The following is a 19,169-nucleotide window of genomic DNA, read 5'->3' on the forward strand; positions in this document are numbered from 1 at the left end:
CAGAATGATTTCTCACTCTCTGTCCTTCTCTGTTTCTCTGGTGTGTGCATGCACCCTATAGCAAAAATCTCTCCACAAAAAATCTAATTTATGTAAGGTACAAGATTAGTGAGGTGAAAATAAGGGTGGTAGACAGTGAATCAGGTGTTTAAAATAAAGTGATGAGAGAAAAAATGTGGAACAATTCTCATCTGAGTTTATATTTCAATGTTAAGCGAGGATGTCAGATATGTAAGGATTTTGAACTGAACTGATCACAAAACCGGCTACAGCAAAATCGCAGGCTTAACTTTACAATTGCCAACAGCAGTTCAAGGTTGGAAAGAAAAATTTTAAAAATCTGTTAGTTAGGACACCTTTTATTATTTTTCTCCAGTGGAATACTTTTTACACTATATTTAGTTTCCCTTAACACCTCAGACTCATATAATTTGGATCATGATATCTCAAAGTAAAAACAAATAAATAAACAAGCAAAGACTCACACCAATGAGTGTCTGCTAATCACAGGGTTATAAATCCATTAACATCTATCACTGGAAAAAGCAGATTAGATGAAAGAAAATTATTCATTATAATTAGGTCTGAAAACTGAAATTAACTGGTGAGATTAAACTCTTGATGACATATTTCTGAGAATGGATAACGAGAATTGGAGGTGCTAAGGAAGTTGGAGGCCCTCAGCTATTAATAATAATAACCTTCATTATTTTAAATTCTACATCATTTTTCAGATATGAAATGTGTTTTCTCTGTATGTCATAAAGAAAAAAAATTACTTGATTCTTAGGAATTGTTGCACTGATTAAATCATTTTGGATTGTCTTGGATTAACATTTAAATATATTTTTATATAACTACTCTCACTGGGAAAATAATTTTCATTGTTTTAAAAATAAATCAAAACTATCTTTCCTGAAACGAAGAATGGAATGAACAGGAAAAAAAATAGAACAAATTGGTTTGGGAAAATTGTGAACTTTACAAGGCAACATAATACAAAAGTGTGTGTATATATATATATGTGTGTGTGTGTGTGTGTGTGTGTATATGTGTGTGTGTGTGTATATATGTGTGTGTGTATATATGTGTGTGTGTGTGTATATATATGTGTGTGTGTTTGTGTGTGTATATATATATATGGAGAGAGAGACTGGAAACCAAATTCATTGTTTCGTTATATATAGTCAACTTTATATTGATTAACTTAATTAGATTTCCAAATTTTTAACAATCATCTTGTTTTTGTTTTTGCTTTTAATTTGCCTTTAGTGCATGGGCTTGCTGGAAAGACACAGAGAACATTAGAGATAGAGAAGGAAAGTGAGAAAGCACATCCCAGGGTGGATAGACATGCCACAATCCTTTCTCCTCCATTTTTCAGGATTTTGGGCACATATGCACCTACTCACCAGCATGTTTTTCAAGGACCAGGTCGAGCACTCAAAAAATAGAATTGGCCTTGTGAGGTCCAGTCCTTTTAATACCACACCAAATCCTGTCCCTGAAAATATCTTTTAAAAAATTTTCTTAGCAAGGATTTCTTTTTTTTGGTAACTCTAAGGAAAAAAAAAAAAATCTGGTTCTGGAACTACCAGTCCAGCTCTCAAAGTAGCGTGAACTGGTGACATACTTGGCAACATTCCCCAAGGTAACTGACCTGGACACAAACATTGGAGTAGTTGATTCTGTGACTAAAACCTTACTGAGTCCTCTGTGGAGCTTTTCTCTTTTTATTTGCTGTGAGTGAGAGTGACTGTATCATGTTTTCTTCAACTAGTTTATTTTTTAATGGATTAAATTGTTCTTGCTGCTTTGCCTTGTTCTTTACTTTAAATTTGAAAACATACACACACACATACTAAGTTCACACTAAATTTTAAATCATTTCTTGTTTAATTAAACAATAAACTTCCCTCAGATTTTACTGTATAATTTTTCTTCAGTAAAAAGTTATTCTATAAATTGCATTCTTTTAAAACTCTGTCCTGGACTTTCAGGTAAGTAGGGTTTCTTATTGTCACTTCTCCAAATTAGTTATGTAAAATCCTTAAATATAATTGTGTATTTCCATTGGATATATTCATTAGTTATTTTTTTTAATTGCCAGAGGGCATGTGTGCCTACCAGAGAGAGAAAACACTACCTGGTGGGGCGTGGTCATGCCAGAATCCCTTGTCCTCCATTCCTGCATCCCACTGGGGTTTGGGGGGCACTTACACACAGGTATTCAGCATGCTTTTCAAGCTTGCAGGGCTGGAATTCCAACTACTATTGGCCATGTGGGATCTGGTTTCCAAAGCACAACTCTTCAACCACTGTTATTGGGCTAGTCCTAGGGCAGTTAATTTATCCACAGAAAAATGTATCCAGACTCCCTCTCTCCACTACGCCTAAAATAATTCTAAATGTTTTTAATAAGCAGTCAATAAAATAATTGGGTTTAATGTTTGAAGTCATATTTTAGCCATATTTCTCTATAAATCAATCCCCTTAGTTATAAGCTTATCCTTGAAAATTTAGGGACTCAAATCCTTTATCTGTAACAAGATATTAAATTTCTTTCCAATATATAATTTTGTGACTTTCATTCAAAAAACATCTAAAACTGTGGAAGATGAGTATGGTATTTTATGAAATTTGTAAAAACTCCCAACATTGAGAAGCTGAGAAGCAGATCAACTTCTGAAATACTTGTTGTTGTAGTATTGACTATGGTGGTTTGTGCGACATTACTGGGACACAATCATAACCTCCAAGTAAATTGACAGAAAGACTGACTGGTGCCAAAAAAAGAGTAATAGTTAGAGATTGAGTTATATTCCTCCAAAATTTACGTGTTGAAACCCTAACCCATAGAACCTGAGTGTGACTCTTTTTGGACTCTTTTGGGCCTTAAAACAGGTAATTAATTTGAAATGAGGCTGACAGTGTATGTCCTCTAATCCTAAGTGGTTGATGTTCTCATAAAAAGAAATATTTTGGCACATTAAAAAAAGAGGGATGTGCTGACACAGAGATAAAGCCCTGTGAGGACACGGATAGATGGTGACCACTTGCAAACTGAGAAGACCTGCTGACGCCTTCCTTGCTGTTGCACATTTGGCCTCTAAAACTATGAGAAAATAAATTTCTGCTATTCAAGTCCTCTGGTCTGCAGTGTAAATTATTATGGAAACCCTAGCAAACTAAAACACGGACAAAAAATTCAGATTCTCAGATAGTACCGTTTATTGAAACCATTGAAAAAGCACAGGTTAAAGCAAAGAGAATAAAACGGGGCAGGTCAGGGGATGCTGCAAGTCAGAAAGGAGGGCCAAGCAGGCCATCTGTGGTTGATCCAACATGCATATGTCTTGTTCCTTCTCTACTTCTGGCCTGGTCACTTTCCTCACCGGCTTCAGAATGAAGACTGGGGTTGGGGAGTGAAAAGGAATCCCAAGGGATGGAAAGTGCCTTGAATGAACACACACACTCACCTGTATACAATGTATCAGAGATGCAGAGATGTGGATGGCTGGCCCCAATGGAAGGTTTCCATCAGCTCACATGTCATTGGTGTTTTTGACAGGCAAAGAGAGATGCCACCCATGGTTGGCTGACTTAAGATGTCAAATACTTAGAGTGTCTCATGAAACTCATAGATAGTAAAAATATTATGAATGCAGAAGCTTGTATCTTCCGTGTATTTAGTGTATTATTAATACTCTGTGCTTGCTGGTCTTTTCATCTCTGTCGATCTGTGTTCAGAATGTATTTACATTCATTGCTTACCTACTTTATCTAGCCTACACGCTTTCATACTGCATCATGCTTTATGTTCTCTATAAATTATGCTTATGGCTCATAAGCTACTTGCTTTTCTTAGTTTCATCTATTTTTCTTATTTATTTTCTTATATTCTAAGTAAGACTTGAATAGTCTCACATAAGATGATAATCATATATTAAATACAAATTATGTAATTTCTCAAATTCAGACAGAATTTATTCCAATATGTTTTCCTCTCTCTTTCTCTCAACTATTTTTCTATTTCTTTCATAAAACTTCCTAGGTTGGAAGTAATAAAAATGATTGTTTTTAAGTCCTATTGCTATATTTGAGGCTATGATTTTGGCTAAGTAAACAGAAATAATGAAATTTTCAAGACCCTTTGGGGAAGTTAGCACTCCAGACACTGAGTCATACATTTAACAAATATTGGCTAACAGTCTACAATCCAAAGATTTGGATGAGGTAGTATGGAAGAGGAAAAAAAATTGAATTAGATATATTGTCTCTTCAAGTTGAACAGAGGCAATATTATGAATTAACCGTGTCATTTCCTCTTCCTAGGAATAAAAGGAGGCTGAGACTGCATTTTCCAACCTCTACTTTAATTTTTTATGTTGAAGCCTAAAGAAAAAGTACTATATAAAACCCATCCTGAGCCTGGACCTTAAAAAGCTGTTCTACAAGAGAGCAGAAGATGGCATAATGGTTTTATCACTGGATTCCCATATAGTCACCCACAATTAAGAGTCTCGGCAGGCTGCTTAAAACTCACACAGTGCATGTATTTGGCCAAATTCCAAAAGAAGAATGAAGGAGAAGGGATTGTGACATGGCCATCTCATTTTCTGTGTCTTTGTCTCTCTCTGTCTCTCTGGTGAGCACAGTCTGGTGAACACATCTCTCTCTCTCAAAAAAAGAAAAGTATTCTATGTAACTACCTATTGTCTCATCCTCTTCTGCTACAAATATGTATATATATTTTTGAGAGATTTTTGTTATAGGGTGCATGCGCTCACCAGACAGACAGAGAGAGACTGAGAGACAGAAAGTGAGAAATCACCCGCCAGGGGGGATAGCCATACAACAACCCCTTCTCCTCCTTCTCCACCAGATCCGGGACTCAAAACACAGTCGACTACATGGGAATCCAGCAACATAGCCATTACGCCAACTGCTGACCCCTGCTACAAATATTAATTGATGCAAGTTTTCCACAAAGCAGAGATGCAAGGTGTAAGGAGCCTGGAATCTCAGGCCAACGCATGGAGAAGAGCTATGGCATAAACAAAAAATATAGCCTCTTAGATTTATCCAAGTCTTACACTGAGCACTGCTAGTAATAAATATGTCAATGCAACAGATAAATTAGTGTACACTCACTCAGCATTAGAAATAGTACTGGGAGGGCCAGCAGGTAGCATGATGGTTAGGATGTTGGATTCCCACATGGTTGACCGCGTTTGAGTCCGCAGCTTGCTTCCACACTTTCCCTGCTCTCACTCTCTTTCTGTCTCTTTGGTCAAATTAAGTAATAATAATAATAATAATATATCAAAATAAGTATATTTTTAAAAAATAAATAGTACCGGGAAATAGAAAGTAGGGGGATTATGCTTCAGGATGGGGAACATGTCAGGTTACATAGAAAGGCCATTTAGGACTCTATAGAAACAGGATAAAAGGCACTGAAGACAGAAAACGGTCTAAATAGAAGTGTGTGAAAGTGAGAGTTTCAGGGATGCCTCCAGGAATCGAGTTAGGCAACTGGAAGTAGATGCATTTGAAGTTACAAATACAGTACTGAATCCGAAAGTACATTCTGTCTAATTTCCTAAACATGAACATGGCGATCTTGACCATTTTTGTCCTTGGTGCATGTTAGTGCACTTGCATGAGCAGGTAAGAGAGGAAGAGAGAGAGCAGCACCACTCACATTGTGACTCCCTTCCCCCAGGTCCCCGTACCCTAAGCACTCACATGCATGACCAGTGTGTTCTAGGATGGCCAGGTCAGGGATTTCAACTTCAGTCACCTGTGAGACTCTCTTGAGCAACACACTACCACTGCACCAGAGAGTCCACCCGATAGGGAGAATTCCTAACTGAGAGAGTGAAGTCATCTGAATTACAGCTAGTGAAATATATCGAGTACCTTCAGAATGAGTCACGTAATTTGTGGGACCCAGTGGGAAATGAAAATCCGAAGATTATTGTGAATTTAAGGATGTCTATAGCAAAGCATTATAGTAAGGGGAGCTCCTTTTGATGAGAACCCCCTCACGAGACTGCACAGAACACATACCGGTAAAAAAGCATGTGAAGCATAAAGAAGCACTTGAGACCAGCAGATGGCGTAAAGGTTCAATGCTGGACTCCCACGTAGTCAACTGTGGTACAAGCCCTGGACCCGGTGGCTTAAAACTCACACTGGGTGTGTGTGCGTGCATGCCCAAAATCCCAAGAGGAGAATGGGGTAGAAGGGTTTGTAGTGTGGCCATACCCCCTGGGGGAGGGTGATTTCTTACTTTCTGTTTCTCTATCTCTCTGTCTCTCTGGTGAGCACATGTACCCCATAGCAAAAAATATCTCTCAAAAAAATAAATAAATAAAAAAAAGACAATAAACTATTCACAATTCCCAGAGGACAAATGATATTATTGATACAAAATTATTTGATAAGTTGCGAGGCATGGAGCAACATGCCACCAATATGGAAACCAAGGTCTAAAAGTAAATATTTAATACAACAAATAGGCAAAAAATCAAATGTGGTTTTGACCCATGTATATACGTTTTTTCCTCCAGTGGGAATAAAATACTGGGCTTTAATATGAGGAAATAACTGAACATATGCTGTAAGTATATAAAGTAGGACCTGCAATTTCAATTTATTTTGTTTTTTACATTGAATTGCTTTGTTGATCAATTGCTGAACTCCATTTCATTACTGTTTCTCCTGAGTGTCTCCAATGAATTCTAGTAAACTAGAAATAGAAACAGGTCAGAATTAGAGAGAATAGCTACTTTGACTCCATGGAGTGTCCTAAGGAAAATCCCCTGTTGTTTTGGGTAAGTTTTCCATATAAATCCCAATGGGAAGAATCTGTGTGCCTGGCTGGTCACCCTAACAAATGCCTCCATTGAGAAAGCAAAGTGTCGAGAGGTAAACATATCTGTACAGGCTTCTTTTTAGCTTTACAAGAGAATATTTCGTAAATTTTGTACTCTCTTTCTGTTTCGGTCTTGCCTAATTGTATTAAGTGTGAATAATGCAAGAAGTTAAAGATATAACTTGAGGTAAAATAAACATATAGTTCTTCCATATGTCCTCAATCAATCACAAAAAATAAATATGAGGTTAAACAGATAAATTGCTAAATGAGCAAATAAGTTCAGAGGAAGCATGCTTCGGGCAGAGAAAAGCATCATAAATACTAATATTTGCTATTGCCATATTGAAAAGTATAATGCTAGCATATGCTCCCTTCTTTTTACATTAAAATATAAGAAAATGCTCAGAAAAGGACTTAGAAACTAAAGGCAGCTCGTGATCAGACATGGCTTGGACCAGATGGTTTGCTCATATTCTTATGTCAGACAGCACAGAAATCGGTTTATACTGCCAAATAAAAACAAATATGGATTTAGAGAAGGAGAGACATTACGGGAAGGACAACTATCACATTAGGGGGGACATTCTGATCTCTGAAATATGACAGTGTCTCAAAATCAAGAAGAAAAGAGATCTTAAAAAAGTAAAAGGGTAAGGAAGGATAAGTAAAGATGATCAGTATTTCTGAGTTTTGTTTGTTTGTTTCTTTTGGGCATTGGGTGTGTGCACTGGCCAGAGAAAGACAGACAGAGAAAGGAAGTGAAAAAATGAGAAATTACCATTCAGGAGGATGACCACACTGCAACCCTTCTCCTCTCAAGAATTTGGGCACACACGCACATACATGCATTGTGATTTTCAAGCTGCCAGATCCAGGACTTGAAATATGTTCAGTCATGTGAGAGTCCAGCACCTTAACTGCTACGCCACCTCATGGCCCCAACAGAAACTTCTAAGGGAAAATTGGACAACCAAAGAGAAATGAGAGGTGGAATCTGACAGGAAAAGCACCTCACATGGACAGATTCCCAGCAGAAGCTGAGTAGGATCAGGTTCTACTTTGCAGGCTTCACTTTCTCAGGCTTGTGGACAAGCAGAGTTCTGAGCCTCCAAGGAGGAGAGTAGCCTGCTGAAGCTTGCTCAACACGGGGCAGAGGACAAGAATTGAGCAATATAAGCTCTTGGTCAGATGAGATATTTTATTATTTATTATTTTATCAAAGGGATTGCTTTAGATTAAGGAACATAAAAGTTTTATTAGATTAAAGGCTGTCACTCTTTTAATGCAACAAATAGTACCTACCCTTAGTCTCCAATCTAGGTCTCTGAACTGCCAAGACTTAAAGGAGAAGTCGATTTGGAAAGATTTTACCCACCACAACTGTACATCTGCTCTTCTTTCTGTTCTGAATTTGGTTTGTTGGATTAAAACTTAATCTCTTGAAACTTTATGTATTTATTTCAGGGGAGAGAAAGAGAGAGAGAGATAAGGGAGAAGGACAGACAAATACCCCCAAGAGGGTCTTCATGCCACAATCCACTTCCAGGTTTAGCCAGCCTAGATTACAGGTACATGTGCACTCTCGCTCTGAGTTTACAAGGAGGCTTCAGGAAGCAAACTTGGGACCTTCCACATGGGTCCAATTGTGTTACTGCTGCACCACTACCTGACCCCATAACCTAATCATTAAAATAACCATTTAGCATGTGTTTTGTAGAGGAAAGTGTTTAAGACAACATAACATTACTCATATTTGGAGGTGACTAAAAATTTATAGGTGTAGCAATCAACCATGGATAAATTATAAATAAAAGAAGGTCAAAGGGAAACAAAATTTGTATCAAGAAACTTATTAGGGTATACTCTGCTAGTAACAGGAAATGGGAAAGAGCATAGGAGTGTCACTTCTGAAGTCCCAAGGTGAAAATTATGGACTTCTATTCTGACATCTCTAGATCTATAGACCCTTGCCTGGTTCATCATTTATTTCCAGAAAACTATACTCAATCATAGCTGAAATTAAAATATTTTTCTTGCAATCAGACTTTCTTGACCCATCAATATCTGCTTTATAAGGCTATTATTATTAAGAATATGGATGGTGATTGCTAATCTTTTTCAGTAGCTTTAATCACATGTGTTCTTTTTTCCATCAGAGACCCCGACATTCTATTCTCAACACACAAACTAGATTAGTACTTTAAATTGTGAGTTAGATCACAACACAATCTTCTGTTTAAAAATTTCTAATTGCTTTCCATCTCAGTTATTTAGAAGGCCAAATGATCTACAGTTGCCAGTGAAGCCTTTTATACTCTGCCTCTGCCTGCATTTGCATGTGCATGAGCACACATACACGTATACACATGCATACACACACACACACACACACACACACACCACATCTTCTTCTACCTTCCATCTCTTTTCATTCCAGGCCCAATAAATTTCTTCATATTTTATTATGTGGTGGCTACATTAACACTACTAAATTAAATTGTTGGTTATATATTCATGCTGGGAAAATGCATTATGTTTCCTATAAAGCTGTATAGTGACTGGATTAAAAAATAAGGAAGAAAGTGTTAAACTAGAATAATAATAATAATAATAAAAGGAAGTGTTCAGGTAAACAAGAATAATAATAATAATAATAATAATAAAAGGAAGTGTTCCTGGGGACAGCAGGTGGCATAGTGGTTAAGACCCTGGATTCCCACTTGATTGACCAAGGTACAAATCCATAGCTGGCAGCTTGAAAAATCACACCAGGTGCATGTGTATGCCTGCCCAAAATCCCAGGAGGAGAATGGAGGAGAAGGATCTGTGGTATGGTCATCCCCCTTAAGGGTGATTTCTCACTTTCTTTCTCACTATCTCTATCTTTCTCCAGTGAGCTCACACACTCTGACAAAAACCTAAAAAAGAAAAGAAGTGTTCTTTTTCAAAGCTGTAAATTTTCTTTGGTCAAGAGGCAATGTGTTAAAATGAGTGAAATAGAGGGTTTCAAATATCTTCTGTCTGTTCAAGGACTTGCTTTCAATTTATCTCTGATGTTTACTCAGATATAAAGGGAATCACAATAAGTACTTGGCAGAAATTTGTAAGAATTAAATGAGTTAATTTATGTATCATTTTACCATAGTAAAGACATCCCATATGTGCTAAAAAAAATGGAATAATTAAAGTTTTCAATTTCTTCTTCCAAACCTGTTTACTTTTGCACACAACACTCTGAACTTGCACATTTCTGTTCTCAACTATGCAAATATATGCCACCAAGGGGCTAGCTATGTTTGGTTGTAAAATATATGCCTCTTTGTTGCTGAAAATACAGTCTTTACAAAACATGACAAACGAATAGTCTGAAAACTACAAGGCATAATTCTTCAGTGAATACTAAGATGAACGCTTTAGTAATGTTTAATAAGGAGCTAAAAATGCTATTGAAGGATATGGATAAAACATTTTTAAAAACTACATAATAATGAAACAATCTGATTAAAAATAGGCCAATGACAAAAAAAAGTCAAAGACCTGAATGGACCTCACCAAAGAAAATAGATAACAACCAACCAAATGACGAGATGATGAGTAATATCTCATCATCTTTCTGAAGTTGCAAATGAAAACAGTAATGAGATAGTACTATACCCTATTAAAATAGCAAAAATCTAACGTACCTACAATACTAAATGCTGGTAAAGATGTGGAATAATACAACCTCATTTGTTGCTTGTGGGAATGAAAAATAATGCAGTCACTCTGGAAAATAGTTTGTAATTTCCTAAAAATACTTGGTGACAGCAGATGACATAATGGTTACATCACTGGGTTTCCACATAGTCATCATGGTTTGAGTTCTGGAGATGCTGGCTGCTAACTCATGCCCGGCGTGGCTGCATGCATGCCAAAAATCCCCAAAGGAGAATGGAGGCGAAGGGACAGCAGGTTGACCATATCCACTGGGGGGTGATTTCTCACCTTTTGTCTCTATGCCTCCCTGTCTCTCTGGTGAGCACAAGTGCCCTATAGCAAAAATCTCTAAAAGAAAAAACAGAAAAAAGAACTAAAAACACTAAACATACTCTTATCATATGATTTAGCAATTGTATTTCTTAGTATTTATGCAAAGGAGCTGAAAATTTATTTTTACACAAAATCTTATTCATGAATTTTTACAGAGTCTTTATTTGTAATTATTAAAACTAATGTCTGCACTGATCCTTGGCACAACCAAAAAATCTCAATTAAAGAAAAAAAGAAGAAAGAAAGAAGCAACCAAGATATCCTTGAATAGTTGAGTGGCTAAATAAACTGTGGTTCATTCAGACAGTGTAAAATTACGTGATAAAATTGAGCTATCCAGTGATGAAAAGACATGGAGAAATCTTTAATGAGTATTTTTAAGTGAAAGATGGCAATTTGAAGATGACATTCATACTGTATGACCCCGCATTACATTCTAGTAAATGCAAAATATGTAGATAGTAAGTAAAATGATCAATGGTTGTTGGAGTTGTTAAGAGAGAGGGAGAAGTCCAAAAGTGAAGTATAGAAGAGTTTGGGGATAATATAACTTATTATTTGTGATATAATTATGCATTCATGTCATGACACATTTATCAAAGCCCATAGATGTATACCACCAAGAGTGAACCCTAATCTGAACTACGGATTTTGGGTAATAATGACATGGCAATGTGAGTTTTGATTTGTAATAAGTGTACCACTTTAGTGTTGGTGTTGACAACAAGGGAAGACAAGTATTTTGGGGGATGGGGGTGGGGTTTAGATTTGTGTTTGTACATTTTTGCATGTGCTTATACATATACTCTCTTTGTTGGTCATATGTACATACAATTTAATTTGCAAAGAAACTGAGCTATAAATATTAACTAAAGCCACTACATCACATGAGTAGAAAACAGGAGTTGATAAACTTGTCCTGTAAATAAACAGCTAGATAGTGCTCATGTTAAGTTTGTAGATCACAAGTCTTTATCTCAACTACTCTATCAGCATAGCACAAAAACAGTCACAGACAATACAGGCAATAAGTAAAACAATGAGTGTGGCTCTGTTCCAATAAAACTTTTCTTACAAAAACTGGAGGGTAGGCGGATTTTCCTTGTCATTTGCAGACTCTGATGCAGATAAATATTGTCATTTAATTAACATTAAAACATTTCTAATTTCCAGTAACTAGCTTTCATTAAGCTAAATATCTACTATTTAAACAGGATTTTCTTCTCACAGATACATTTAAACGATTTTATAGAATGCAAAAATGTCTTAGACTCATGATTACTTTTCAGAGCACTTCAGCAACAATTAGGACCTCTAGTTGTACCCATACAATTTAGTCTGTAAAGAAATTATTATGTTCCTAAATTTACTCATAATCAGATCTTGACTGAACAATATATATTTCTAAAAGTCAAGGTTAGTACTCTTCCAATAAACTCTGAGGATTTCACTAGACCAGGAAAGTCACACCAAGACAGATCACATAAAACTATCAAAAGACAACAAAGATAGGATCTTGAGAGGAGCATGAGAAGAAAACTCATATACATGGGAACCTCAATGAGATTACAGATGATTTCTCACTAGAAATAACAAAGATAAAAGTCAGTGAATGATACACGTGAAAGGTCAACGAAGAATCACATACAGCAAAATTGTCTTCCAGGGAGCAGAATAAAATACAGGTATTTTTAGAAAAGTCAAAACAGAATTTGTCACACCTTATAAGAAATTGTAAAGACTTTTTTTTTTGTCTAAAGTAAATGATACCATGAAATAATTTGAATTCACATGAAAAACAAAGAACTGTAATAAAATTATGTGATTATAAAGACAGTAGTAATATATGCAGTATCACCTTCAATTTCTTCTAGTGAGTCACCAAGATTTCAAGACACAAATTCTACATATAAAAAACAACTATATTCCTACTCAATAGCAAGAAAAAAATTGAAAATAAAATTAAATATAGAATACAATAGTTTAGGAGATAAAAATTATGCCCTGAAAACTGTAATGTGTTATTTAAAAAAATAAATGAGACTTAAATAAATGAAAAAAATTGCTGTGTCTTTCCTTGTTAGTACATTGACGAGTATCCACACCTGTCACATGGAAGACCAGGGTTCGATTCCCAGACAGGGAGGCTGTGAATGTTTGTGACCTGCAGTTGGCGTAACAGCTATGTCGCTTGACTCCCATGTAGCTGACTGTGGTTCGAATCCCAGACCCAGTGGCTTAAAGTCACACCTGGCATGTGTGCATGCATGCCCAAGATCCTGAGAGAATAATGGAGAAGGTATTGCTGTGTGGCCATCTCCCCAGGGGTGATTTCTCACTTTCAGTCTGTGTTTCGCTCTGTCTTTCTGTTGAGCACACTCTCCTTACAGCAAAAACCTCTCAAAAAAAAAAAAAAAGCCATGTTCATGTAATGGAAGTCATACTATTATTAAGATGGTGCTATTCTCCACTTTGATCTGCAGAAACACTAGAATTTCTATTGAAATCCCAGGTAGGACCAGCAGATGATGTAGTGGTTACGTTGCTGTATTTCCATGTTCTACAGTGGTTTGTGTCCTGGACCCAGCAGCTTCAAACTCATGCCAGGCACATGTGTGTGTGTGTGTGTGCCCAAGATCCCAGAAGGAGAACAGAGGAGAAGGAATTGCAGCATGATCATCCCCTAGACTAGTGATTTCTCATTTTCTGTCTCTTTGGCAAGCACACATGACCTGTTGCAAAAATCTCTACAAATAAACAAACAAATCAATAAAAAACTCAAGGTAACTTCTATACCTAAATTGAAAAACTAATTTTAGAATTTATAAGAAAACTTAATCAGTCCAGAGTTATCAAAGTTATTTTGAAAATGGAAATATAAATGTTGAGGCATTATGAATTTCAAACGTTATAGAAAGCTATAGAAATGAAAGCAGTAGAGTACTAGAATAATGGCAGATATTTAGAACAGTGGAATAGAATTGAAGATTCAGAAACAAAGCTTTGCCTTCAAATTCAATTTGCTTTCAAAAGGCTATAAAAATAAGTCAATGGAGATGGAGGAAAAGTAGTCTTTTTAAACACGGTGCTGGGGTAACTACATGGTCTCTTGTAAAAAGAATAAATTGAAGCCTCTACCTTAAAAATGATACAAAAATTAATTCCAAATAGATGTTAAATCTAAACACATGAACTAAAAGTGTAAGAACTAAAAATTATATGGAAGTTTATATCTGTTTCTGTTTAATGGAGTCAGAGAAAGACTTTTTTCCCCCAAAATTTTTGCCACAGGGCACATGCACTCACCTGAGAAAGACAGAGAAAGACAGAGGTGGGAAAGTGAGAAATAAGCCCCCAAAGGGGTGGCCACATCGCAATATTCTCTTCTTCATTTGCCGCCTGGGATTTTGGACATGCACACATGCCTGCCCAGCTTGATTTTCAAGCTGCCAGGTCTGGGAATTGAACAGAGGTCAGGTAGGAGAGAATCCAGTGTCTTCATCAAAGACAAAGCCTTCTTAAGTATGAGTCAAAATGCACAATGACAAAAAAATAAACATAGACGCTCAGGCTGGATTGCAGTGCAATGATAACTCAATGTTTGGTGTCGCTGACATATGTGGTAGGTCAGAGTTCCGAGTTCTCAGTCAGAGACCTCCCTGAACATGAAATGCCCATAATTGGGGGTTTGGGGAAGATAAAAGTGGTTCTCAGCATTAAGACCTGTCGAGGAATGCCAGTCTCTCTGCATCTCTTTTGTCTCTCTCACTCATGTAAGAAAGAAAGAAACTTTAAAAGGGTCAATCAGTCTCACTGTGGTAAAGGCACCTGGATCCCACATGGATGACTACAAAGTTTGAGTCCTGGACTCAGATGCTTGAAAAACACTTGCCAGGCATGTGTGTGTTCATGCCCAAAATCCAAAAGGAAAATGAAGAAGAGATTGCAGTGCAGCCATCCCTCAGTGGTTGCTCTCTCACTTTCTCTTTCTTTTTATTTAATTTTATTATTTAATTTTATGAGATAGCAAAAGAAAGAGAGAGAGAGAGAGAAAGGAGAAGTGAGAAAGCAAGACACCAGGCTCTGGAATCAAATTGCAGTTGGCCATGTGGGAGTCCAGTGCCTTAATAACCACACCACCTGCTGGCCCCAGAAAGCGAGACGGGGGGATGGCCATGCCGTAATTCTCCATTATCCTCTCTGGATCTTAGGCATGCACATAAATGTGCCTGGCATGAGTTTTAAGCTGGTGTGTCTGGGACTCTAACTGCGGTTGACCATGTGTTAGTCCAGCAACGTAACATTACGTCATCTGCTGGTCCCTCCATGCTAGCTTTATAAGTACAAGCAAATTTTCCAACATCAAAATCTCTTAAAGAGTTAAAGGTCACAAATGTCTTTCTCTTTCCTCTTTTCCTCGCTATAGGGTATGTGCATCAGAGAGAGAGACTGAGAGGGAATGTGACTGTCCACCATCTGAAGTGGACAGTCATGTCACAGTCCCTTCTCCTGAATTCTCCTCCTGTGATTTTGGCATGTACACACATGCACCTGACATGATTTTCAAGCTGCCAAATCCAGGACTCAAACCATGTCAGCCATGTAAGAGTCAAACACCTTAAACACCATGCCACCTGCTGGTCCCTAAATTTCTTTTTTTCATGTCTATGAGGTAATAAAGGATTAAGAAGAGAAACTTGATTCCTCACATGTAGTTGACAAGTTAATAAGAACAAAAATATGATAATTGGGGAATTACTTGTAGTCTTGTTATTTGTGAAACATCAGTGAATTTTCATACACTGTTTTTTATTTATTTATCATTACAAAGAAAGAAATAATTGAAAATAATTGGCATACAGTATAAAAAAAATCACATTTTAAAATTAATTTGTTGCATTCTCTTGTTATCATCATTTGTTCTGAGTCACCCAGATCCTTAAACATCTCATACAATCGTCCACTTAGTGCCAACTCTTTTAGAGAGGACTTTCCAAAACATTAAACACCAGTAATGGTTTTTTATAAAAATAATCACAATATAAGACCACCAAAAGCTAGAATTATGTTCCCAAATACAATGGCACAATGATGATTAGGTACTCCATGCCGGCACCTATAGAATCACATCAAAAAGTAAAAATGTGAAAATGTAGATAATACTTTACATTATTTCATGGTATTACGATTTTGAATAACTCCAAAGAAGATATTTGTAAATGTTGAGATGTATAAACTCTAACTTTTACGAGCACCCCAAGTTTTATAAAAACACGAAACTCTTCTAGAAAACAAATGTTCACATTGTGACTCAAAAGTAAAAACTAATCTATAGCCTCAGAGGGATTGTGGGATTGTGTCCAGGTGGAAATGTTTCTAATGAATTCTGGGAATCCTGCCAAGGGCCATGGGTGACATATTTTGACATATTTACATCTAAATTTAAATATTTTAGATTGTTTGTTTGTGTATTGCCAGTTACTAAAATATGTTTTTTGATAGAATTGGCACTTGGTTATGTATGCATTTATTCATTGCCAATTACTACAATGCCTTTCTGCTGTCACAGGCAGTTTAGTCAGACACAATTACTCCCTGGATGTAGAACCCCGGGGCAACATCTTCTCACAGAAGAAAACAATAACAGAACCAAACTGAAAAAGAACAAAGAAAGTGAGGAGAAAAAATGGATATATACATGACCAGAACATTTTAATTACATTAGAGGAGAGGTCTTATAAGACCATTCAAACTACTGCCATATTCAAGAGGCTTATTCTTTTCATCCTGAACCAAAATTTCCAAGTTTGACAATAAAGTATTTTGTTGTTGCTTGAAGTATATAAATTTTCTGATATTTTGTTTATTTTTTCTATCACTGTGAATAAACTTTATTTTCTCTTTAATTCTCATTGTGATATATGTTCACTGTTAGAAAAGAAAATGTAAGGATTTGGACTATTAGAAAATAATACCTAAAGATGGTATATAAAGAAAAGTATTATTTTGGTTTCAGCTTTTTAAAGTTTTTTGTTTTGTTTTGTTTTAATTTTCTTGAGTTAGCGAGAGAGAGTGAGAATGAGAGAGAGAAAGAGAAGCAAGGGTTCCTGATAAGCTCTCGCCCCCTCACGATCTGAGCCAGGCAGGTCCATGGATGTACCTGGTAAATTAATTCAGGTCAACCTGAGATTCCAACCTCAGGCTTTCTGTATGAATTATTAATTAATACAGTGATAGTATTCAGTTAATACAGTTCTTAAAACTATCTATCAATATACCCTAAGAATTTGTAAAGCCACTTATTAACATAATTTTAATTTGAGAACAAGCCTACTTCAATATTGTGTGGCCTGGATGTAGACCTTTGGCTCCTTCATCCTGACCACAACCTATTAGACTAAGCCTAAATTTCCAGATGAAAATACCTGAGTAGGTCATAATACAAAATAGGCACCTTTGATCTTTATGATCAGAAGTTAGCACCACCATGTCACCAGCTGGCTCGAGTCTAAGGATGCTTACAGTTTTGCCCCCACACAAGTTAGTTGGAAGGATGTTTTCAGATAATCAGACTTTACCCTACCATATCAGTTATGTCTTCAAAGTACTGGTGAATACAGCCCCAACCAAATAGCTGTGAGGTTGGATTCTGAAAAGTATTTTGAATGCAAATCAAAATCAAGATTTTTGAAAGTCAACTTATTCTTTAGGTGTTTTTAAAAATTATTTATTTAATTTTACCTATTATTATTACTTAATAGGGCATGCATGCTCACCAGAGAGAGACAGAGACAGAGAGAGAGAGAGAACCACTAGCTCTAGGACTCAAACCAAGCTTGGCCATGTGGGAGTTCAATGCTCTAACACCATGCCATCTTGCTGTAGGGTATGTGTGCTTGCTGGAGAGAGACAGAGAGAAAGAGAAAGTATGAAATCATCTCCATGGAGGATGACCATGCAACAATCCCTCTTCTCCTTTCTCCTCTTAGGATTGTGGGTGCACATGCCCATGGGCCCAGTGTGTTTTTCAGGCTGTTAGGTCCAGAACTCATACTGAAAGCCCAATAATTTGACTCACCATCCTCCAGGGGCATGATTTTTTGCTTTATCTCTCACTGTGTCTGTCTCTTTCTGGTGAGTGCACATGCCCTAAGGCAAAAACCTCTTAAAAACACAGAGAGAGAGAGAGAGAGAGAGAGAGAGAGAGAGAAACAAAGCAATAAGGTAACTGAGCTTTAAGGGTGAGGAAGAGAAATCTAAAATTATGTAAAGCAAATGTTGGCACGATGGTCATAGCAGATAGAGTAGACACAGGGAGTTTTTCTTAGGTGTGAGGAGATATATTGGTCATCAGAAAATTCATGAAGCATGCATACATAGAAAAACAGAAAACACGGCATGACTTTTCTGACAACCCGGTATTTATGGAGAAGGTTGATAAAGAGAGACTGGAACACAGGCACACCTCCCTCAATGCCTGGAAAATATTTAAATGGTAATAAAATCCTTCAAAATCATTGAATGGGGCGCCAACAGGTAGCATAGTCATTGGTTCCAGTTCTGGACCCGGTAGCTTGAAACTCATGTGCATACATGACCAAAATCCTGAGAGGAAAACTGAGGAGAAGGGATTGCAGCACTGGCCTGGGGTGGAGGGGGGATTTCTTGTTTTTTGTCTGTCACTCTTGTGCAGGAACACACCCTATAGCAAAACTTTCTAAAAATAAATAAATACATAAAATAAAATGAGTGGGAAAACAGAGACTACTTAGTTTTAAATGTGTTGCTTCAAAAGGACAAAAATAAACCTTGTGCCATCAGTGGAATAGATGGCATTTGTGCTGGTATAAATTCAGTTATAGTAATCAAATATAGTTTCTGTATACACATATGGACATAAACAACATATTTTGACTATTGTGACTATATAGTTTTACATGCAGCTAAACTGCTGATGAATTAATTGTAGACCTTTGATTTAACTGAACCATACCTGCCCATAAACAGTTGAGTTAGCATGGGCAGATCCATAGCACAGCAGTTAAGCACTGAGGAAGCCAGATTCTCCATGACTGACTAGAGTTCCTTCCCAACCTAGTGGCTTGCACCCAGGCTGTATGTGTTTGTGTGCTCAGGATCCCGACACAATAAAAGAGGATGCTGACAAAATAAAGGATTGGAGAAAGACAATTATACAAAATGGAGACTTGAGAAAAAAAAATATTGTGTTACGACCAGGTCCTGTGAAAGGGAT

The sequence above is a fragment of the Tupaia chinensis genome, unplaced genomic scaffold (assembly GCF_000334495.1).
Source record: "Tupaia chinensis unplaced genomic scaffold, TupChi_1.0 Scaffold000065_1, whole genome shotgun sequence".
Taxonomy (NCBI): domain Eukaryota; kingdom Metazoa; phylum Chordata; class Mammalia; order Scandentia; family Tupaiidae; genus Tupaia; species Tupaia belangeri.